The following is a 9,040-nucleotide window of genomic DNA, read 5'->3' on the forward strand; positions in this document are numbered from 1 at the left end:
ATCCCTGCGTCGCTATCTCCTCGTTTCCCAGCGCGCGCTGCAGACTCTAGCCGCGGGGCGATTTGCTGAATAAGCAGTGTTACCCTCCGTGCGACAAACCTCTCGTGTTTGAGTCCCCGTAGCCGATCCTCGTGCGATGGAAATCCTTCCTCCAGGTTCCGGAGCACCCCACTATTGCTGGAAATTCCTAACAAGATAGCCTTTAGCTGTCCTGACTTGTCATACTCCCACACAGTGAAGCAGCACACGGGGGCAATGCACTCCCCTCGCCGCCATCTTCCTTCTAGTTCTGTTATTTTAAAAGTAACCACCTACCTCTATAACAGGTAGATGGTTACAATTTGGAGTCAGTGTCCTATAAGTAAAATTTCCCTGAGGAAGGGAAGTAGAACTGTATTATCCCTAAAGGAAAGAGGGAGAGTAGAACACCTTGTCCCTAAATGTCCTCTTTCTGTTCCCATAAAAGCCAGTCAAGTTAAGGGAACATTGAGAGAAAGTCTAGGCCAAAAAGTCCAGGTATCTATTATGTTAAAGGACACTGGCTTTCTCTTATGCACACTGGGAACCAGGGCAAGTCAAGTGTTTTCTGTAGAAAGCTACTTTCTAGCAGGTGCACCAGGATGGTTGCTCCTTGGGATGCTGGTCACACAAGCAAACTAAGCAGGCCAAAGCTGATGATTTCACTGCTTCTGCAGCCCAACATATAAAATGTCCCTCTGAGTGAGGACAAGTGCAGAACTGAGGATACAAGCCACTCATCCAGCTGGCTGACACTGGACAAATGCCACAAGGGAGAGGAGGCACTGCCTGGCAAAGCACCAGGAGGGACAGAGGAGCTATCTGTCAGCCTGGCACCACTCATCTCTCCTTGGCGCTGTCTCTGATCTCTTGTGAGCTTTCCCCAATAAACCGTGTCTCCCATGCTGTCTCTGGGCACTTTCTTTTGCCTGTCTGCAACCTACCCCATTGCCCTGGCACAACTGGAGTGTGGACAAGACAACATAGAGTTTTAGCCTCCCACAAATCTAGATTTCTAAGAGATGGCTGAAGATGCCTTGGGACTCTGTGAAGGAGTTTAAACGGGTTGTCATCCACTACCACTGTCCTCACTCCTCCAGAGCTTACTATTACATAAATAATAAGTTCATGTCAATCACTGTTAAAAAATAAAATTGGTATAGTCAAAGCAGATTTCTTAAAAGATTTGAAAGTTTAAAAAAGAGAGAGAGGTGGCTCCAGGTCCGTCAGAAAGACATACCTGGATATGAAACTGGCAGAAGGATTTATGTACCCACCAAAGTAGTACATAAAGAATGCATACTGAAAACTTTTCTGAGATAAACTTCCCTTAAAAAGGAAAAGGATAATTCCCTCTTTCCCTTTTAGTGTCAGGTAAAATTCAAGATTTTTTGCTACTGTTGTTTCTCTTTTAGATTTGTATTTATCTTGCAAAAACAAATAAAATTCTTAATAAATGTATTTATATTCTGTGATGAGAGAATAGCATCTAAATGCTGCCTAAAAAAGGGGGGGAGGAAACCCCTTTCTGTTACAATTTTTTCTTCAAACAGCCTAATTTTATTCTTCTTTTTTGACTTGAACTATCTTTATTTTTCACTTTATCTCTTCTACTTTCTCTTTACAAGGAAAAAAAAAGAAAAAGAAAAATTACATCACAAAGTAGATCAACAGTAAAAGTCATGAAGGAAGTCAGAGGACTTTGTTGACAGGAGGCTGTGTGAGCAGAACGTTGTTAATGGACAACGCATGGAACTCAAATGGCAGTTTGCAGAGTACTCCCACAGGGGCTCATCCCCTCACCTGTAAGTCAAATAAAATACTAAGCACCCAGTCCCTTAGAGCCTAATCTTGGACTCTTTCACCTGTGAAGAAACATACCCCCAAGGTTACAAAAAAAAAATGAAAATGTAGTTTCAAGTTCTGTTTCTAAAGACAGTAGATTAATAGGATCCAAAATATAAGCTATGCAGTACTTTGAAAAGCCTTTTGCCTATAATTGATCATCTTCCCAAAGTCCCATGGATTCTCCAGAGTACCTCTCCCTCTCTTTAAGGTAGTTACTAGTAACCACCTTGGGGGTTACTAGTAATCTTTCTTTTGAAATGAGTTGCATTGATTTTGGCCACACTCTGTGGCCAAATCCCCTAAAAATCCCATTTCAATGGTTTGTACCCTACATTTTGCTGCCAACTTTGGAGTGCCGCCTCTCTCTCCCAGGTCACAGACTCTGGACTAGCTTCTCTAGCAGATGCAGCAGCAGCAGAGACCACAGAAAGCTGGGCATGTGCACACCGTGCTGTGACATAACCAGAGTCCTGAGGTGAATTGCCAAGGTCACACAACTAGCACATGGCAGTCCTGGGACTTGCACCTTGGTTTTTTGTTTTAGTTCTTTTGTTTGTTTTGTTTTGGTTTTGGTTGGGGGAGGTTGGTTTTTTACTACATATTTACTATGAACAAAACTAAAAATCCTCCTATTATGTCTTTCCTATTTAATAATACAAGAACTGAAGGGAAGAAAAAGGGAGGAGGAGGAGGAGGAGGGGGAGGAGGAGGAGGAGGAGGAGGAGGAGGAGGAGGAAGAGGAGGGTAGTAGTAAAAAACAGGCCAGGGCCTGTAGCTCAGGGCTTAGCATGTGTGAAGCCCTGAGTTCAACCCTCAGCATTGCTCCCCGCTGCCCCACTCAAAAAAATATGAAAATAAAATTTAAATAATAAAAATATTTTAACACACATATGTGTTAGGAGAACACAGGTTTTAGGATGCTTTTCTTCTAAGGTTCTTTAAACAGTGACACATTTTCACCCAAATTAAGATTCAACTGCTGCCATGCTCATTTGCTCTCACCTACTTTTTGTTTGGGGGTTACTAGTAATCTTTCTTTTGAAAGGAGTTGCATTGCTTAAATACAAATTTGGGGAGTAATGGGAGAAATAATGGTACAGTCCAATCTGATATTTACAATCTGAAATCATGTGTGTGGATAATTAATAATGTGGAATAAACACAAACTCCCTGTGTTCACGAAACTGTAGGAGGTGCTTCAGGAAATCAGAAGACACTAAGAATTTAAAGCTAATTTATTCTTTTCTACTTTTGATTATAGCATTTAACCAGCAAGCAGGATCCAATTACAGTGTGAATCATAAAGCACCTGGGGACAGCTATATAAATGCCTGGAGCTCTCTGCGACCACGTAGGATTTTACAGACATTTTAGGTAACTGCCAAGAAAGAAACCAACAAAAGGCTCAAAACCTTGTAACCACGACTCAAAAGCAATTCAGAGTTCTTTCCTAAAGACCTGTTTGGGTAGTTCTGTTTACTGATTCTGAATTATGGAATGTCAAGAGTTCTTTCTACAGATTAATGATACCCCATGTGCGGAAACATTTTGTAAGGTACAGCTCTTATGAGCTTCCAGGAGAAAAGTCTCAAATTCTGCTCTCAGAGGGTCACCTCAGGAACTACTATTTCATTCCCAACACTCATTTACTTATGTGTAGTCTTGGAGAGCCTCTGCATTAGGCTTGATGAGGAAGCAAGCAAGCTTCTGTGCAAAGGGTCCAAGGTTGCAAGGATTTTGTCTTTGAATGTCTCTCATCCCTCATGGAGCAATGAGAATCCTATGGCTCCTCCCTAGCTCAGAATGTTGTAATATAGAAAATGGGAAAGCTGAAGAAAGAGAATGTTGAAGTACAGAAGACAAGGAGAGAGAGAAAAAAAAATAGTGTCATACCTGGGCCCCAAAAGTAGAGGAGGAAACATAAGACAAAGGTGTTGTTTGAAAGAGAGACAGACCTCACTGTAGCTTGGGGAAGTGAGAGACCATGAGGAGAGAGGGGTTTAGGGAGCACTGAAAAAGGTTATGAATGAGATACCTTCGGCGTTCTTAAAGAAATGCAAGCCCTGATGCATTTCCCTAAATGCAATGCTGCTCTAAGCTGGCCACAGGAAGCCAGGGCAGGATTCTAGTCAAAGATGGTTTATTTTCTCATTGTGTAGAATCTTAAGTAGTTCCATTAAACACTCCATTAAAGAGCATGCCCTATAGAGGAGCAGGCCAAAGGGGAATAAACTATACAGTATAATACAAATAGTAGTTATAATTGCAATGGGCAAGAGTCAATTTTCAAAGTTTAAAAGTTGTATAAATGTTGATATTATTTTAAAATTCATTATAGGCATAAGGCATTCCTATGTGTATGCTTTGTTGAAATTAATTATCTTCTCTGAAAAAATTTTAAAATTACATAAACATTCTATTGTTCTTTTTCATCTTCACTATATGTGTATGTATAACTGTAATATATATGAAATATGGTAATGCTATATATGCACATTTTCTGGGGTGACTATTATAGTTTCTAATATTTTTTTCTTTTCTAATATTCCTTGGATAAATATAATTTTACCTGGAAAATTCCCAGGCCCCAGACTGGTAGTTGCTTTTGCTGCCCAAGAGCAAACTCCCTGTCACTATTTTCTTCATCCACAGCAATTTAAATATATAAAAGCCCATCTTACACAAAACAAAGAAGAAATATACTACATAAGATCATTTTACTTCTCCAGAAAATCAATGAAACAAAAAGTTGGTTCATTGAAAATAAATAAAATTTATAAACCCTAAGTGAATGTAACCAAAAGAAAAAAAGAAAAAACTCAAGTTATTAAAATCTTTGAAAATTGAAAAAGTATCACCACAGATATTATTGAAAACAGAGAATTATCAGAAACTATTTTGAAAATCTATACCCTAATAAGCTAAAAAATCTTGAAGGAATTGAAAAATACCTCGAGACATGTGACTTACCCAAATTAAACCAGGGTACAGAAAATTTAAACAGAACAATTTCAAGTAATGAAATTGAAGATGCCATTTACACCAAAAGGATTAAAAATTGGCATATTACAGTGACACAGCAACATCAATGTTTATAGCAACTCAACTCACAATAACTAAACTATGAAATCAATCCATTAACAGATAAATGGATAAAGAAAATGTTAAAAAAAATGTGGTGCATGTGCACAGTGGAATATTACTCAGCCTTAAAGAATAATGAAATTGTGGCATTTGCCTGTAAATGGATGGAGCTGGAGGATATCATGCTAAGCAAAATAAGCCAATCCCCAAAAAACAAAGGCTGGATATTTTCTGATAGGTGCAGGCTAATTCACAATAGGGGGAGAGGGGTAAAGAAGAATAGATTAGGTGGAGGGAAGGGAGTATGGGGGTAGGAAGGATAGTAGAATGAAATTGACATTATTACTATATATATTACTATATATATATAACTATATATATAACATAAACACACACACACACACACACACATATATATATATATATATATATATATATATATATATATATATATATATATATATATATATATTCTAAATCTTGTACAACCAGAAGAATGAGAAGTTATACTCCACTTATGTACGATGTGTCAAAATATATTCTACTGTCATGTTTAACTAATTAGAACAAATGAAAAAAAAAGTTTAAAAAAAGCCAACAAACAAAGAAAAACTCAGTACCAGATGGATTCTTAGCCAAGTTCTTACAGAACTTCAAAGAAGTCGGGACATGGAGGGGACTAGATGTTCAATTGATTAGACAAAGGGTAATGAAGGGAGGGTTGGGGGGATAGAAAAAGGAAAGACAGTAAATGAATCTGACATAACTTTCCTTTATGCATATATGAATATACCACAGTAAATCTCACCATTGTGTATATCCACAAGACGGGGGTCCTAATTAGAATAAGATATATTCCATGCCTGATATTATATTAAAATGGGTTCTACTGTCATGTATAACTAAAAAGAACCAATATATATATATATAGATATAGATATAGATATAGATATAGATATATATAGATAGATAGATATAGATATATATGTATATAGATATATATATATTTGACAGAAAAAGCTAACTTTAAAATTAATAATCAATTAAAAGTAAAAACTTTAAAGATCAGGTATATATTTTGAGATATGAAAGTCATAACTCTTTAAATATGAGATTCACTATTTCTGCTTTAGAATGAGGAATTTATGCTGTCACCACAAGATATAAATCACTGCATATAACATTTTAATACTAATTAATTAAATGTAAGTTGTCAGAAAAAGGAAACCTCCGCATGATATATGTAAATGATTGAACCCAGGGGCGCTTTACAACCAGTGTAGCTCAGGGGTAAAAAAAGTTTTTATTTACTTTTTTTTTTGAAGTTTGAGACAGAACCTCACTAATTTTATGAGACATGTTCCAAACTTGCAATCCTTCTGCCTCAGCCTCCCAAGTCACCAGGATGATAGGCATGAGCCACTGTGCCTGGCCTGCCCCTGTATTCTTAATATAAAGGAAGCAAACATGAGATCTGAATTGGATTTTTAAAAATTAGTCAAATTTTTATTAATTTTTATTAGGCCTAATTCTTAGCAGAATTCTAGACATACTAGAACAGCTGTCAAATTATAAGTGGGCCAAAATGTGATTAATTTTTCAAAATTGGAAGACTAGCAGTAATTCTCTAAACAACTTTAATGACATCTTCAAGGATGAATCACCAAACACTCATTCTCTTTTGAACAGAAGCCAAGCATGGAGATATGGAGGCAAGTCAGAGAGGCCAGGGACAGGTCCTTGGAGTGGAAACACTACCCACAACGAACATCCGCTAAGATAGGTGCCTTAAAAGAGCTGTTATTCATTGTTCAACTTGCTTTTTAATAGAAATATAAAATCAGTGCCAAATATGTGTGCACGTGTATATATGAATAGGTTTTCATGGACATCGCATCAGTATGCCTACCTCCCAGATCAGAACAGTCTCCAACAGCCTCCCTTGTTCACCTACCAGTTATTGTCCTCTTCATCAGCCCTGCAAGACCTGTTCTGAGCCTTGTCCCCACATTTTTTTGGCTGCTTTTATTTATATAAACAGAATCATGTAGTGTGATATTTTTATGTCTACGTTGTATGTAAAATTCACCCGTGTTGTTACAATCGTGTTATTTTTATTGCTCAGGAGTATTCCACCATGGGACTAGCCTGTTGTTCCAGACTCCTACCTGTGGGCCTTGGTTGTTTCCAGTTTGGGAATTTTAAGTAGAGCCATGACAAAATTCTTGTGCTGGCTTTTGGTGCACATATGAATTCGTGTCTGTGGAGCATGTGTAGATGGCATTTGTTTAAATAAAACTTGAGATTTACAATACAGGATCACATTTTTCCTGTTTTTGTGGTCTTGTGACTCTCCAGTGCCTGGCACTTAGTAGATACTCCATGAATCTTTGCTAAATGAATGAGTGAATAGGTGACTTCTGCAGGTGGTGGTTTTTCCTACAGGACTCAGGACCATACCATTCACACTGGAGTTTTGTGGTGCCACTGAAACCTTTCTTTTTTCACATTTGTCAATTTCCTTTCAGTTAGGCTTTATCACAGAGGTTTTCAATATTATGTATCTGTGGGCATAACTGAAGTGATTAATGCCCTGCAGGCATTTCAAACAGGAAAATACCTATTGAGACTGTCCTAACTGCTGTTTATGGTTGGCCATTTGTGTGTGTGTGTGTGTGTGTGTGTGTGTGTGTGAACTGCCCGACACTTTTGCTCAAAGAATCATTTATTACTGAGAGTGCATTCCACACTTATCTGTTGGCTAGTCTTTTTCCAGTACTGTATATTGTAACAAGATGTTCTTTCTTGAGTTATCTCTGGTTTTGATACTAGCTCTCACAAATTGTTTACATACACTTAAAGAAATGAACTTTAAAAAAAAATAAAAAGAATTCCTGCTCCTCCAGGGACATCATTTATCTTGATTCCCATCTCCAGCCTCTTTGTGTAAGCTTATTTGACAACACATTTATTTTTTGAAATGAAAATTGCCGTGAAAGATAAACTACTAGTTTCTGAGCCATTGTATTATCTGGCCATTGATGGAAATACATAGAGTTCTTCAAAATAAGTGATCTGAGGAACAGAGAAGAAATATGGGAGGGGAGGTAGGTGGCTATGTCCCATGGTCCAGTCTCCACTTATCAGCCCATGTCATCTGCCCCTCCTGAGCTAAGCATCAGCTGCTGCTGACAACAGTCAGGTGTGGGTGGGAGCTCAGCTGGAGCTTGACTGGGAAGGATGCTGGAAGTTCTCCCCTCTGAACTGGGGAAAGACCTGGAGAGGATCAGGTGAGCGCCCAGAAGGCAGAGAATATTAGCTTGTTGCAGGATCCAGGTGCTGCAGAGGGTTGACTTGGTCTTACATGCTATGCCTCTTCTCCACGGTACCCACAGAAGTGAGCAGAACACACAGCTGAAACTTTCCATTCTAGAGGACTGAAAAGGAGCCTCCTTCCATGATGGTTCTGAGAAGTCTGGCAGGTGCCACAGCCAACTCTCCATAGGGAGAAAGGAAGCTCTCCCCCAACCCTCAAGTCTTGTCTGCAGCAAATCAAGTCGATCACCAGCAAAGTCTCTTAACCAGTATCTTCTTCTCTCCATGTTTCTTTGTCCTTCTTACTCTACATGAAACTTGCCACTTCTTTAATAATAACTTGAGCCTTGTAGCTCTCAAAAAGGAGGCTGGCTTTCCTCTTGCATCTCAGCTGCTAGGGGCTGGAGTTGGCGAAGGTACTTCCCACCAACATCAAACCCAGCTTCATTCTCATTTTTATTTTCTCTTTTGTCATAAGTTTCCAATTAATTTTCCAATTAAATGGGTTTTGTAATTTTATTATATTAATTTTTGTTATATCCCTGAATTCCATTCCCTAAATTTATGAAAGATAAGTAAGTACATAAATTATATTTCATGGTTAAAAAATTAAGCAGCTATTAAAATCTGTCCTTTATTACTTTGTGATATGGAGATTCTAAGAGAACTCCTCAAATCACTCCTGAGGATATCATTAAAAATCTTCATAAACATTTTTATCCTAATCAAATTGTAAAAGTGGAACTAACTTATTTAATCTTTCTGCAAAGATGGT

Source organism: Marmota flaviventris, chromosome 11, assembly GCF_047511675.1.
Source record: "Marmota flaviventris isolate mMarFla1 chromosome 11, mMarFla1.hap1, whole genome shotgun sequence".
NCBI classification, from domain to species: Eukaryota; Metazoa; Chordata; class Mammalia; order Rodentia; family Sciuridae; genus Marmota; species Marmota flaviventris.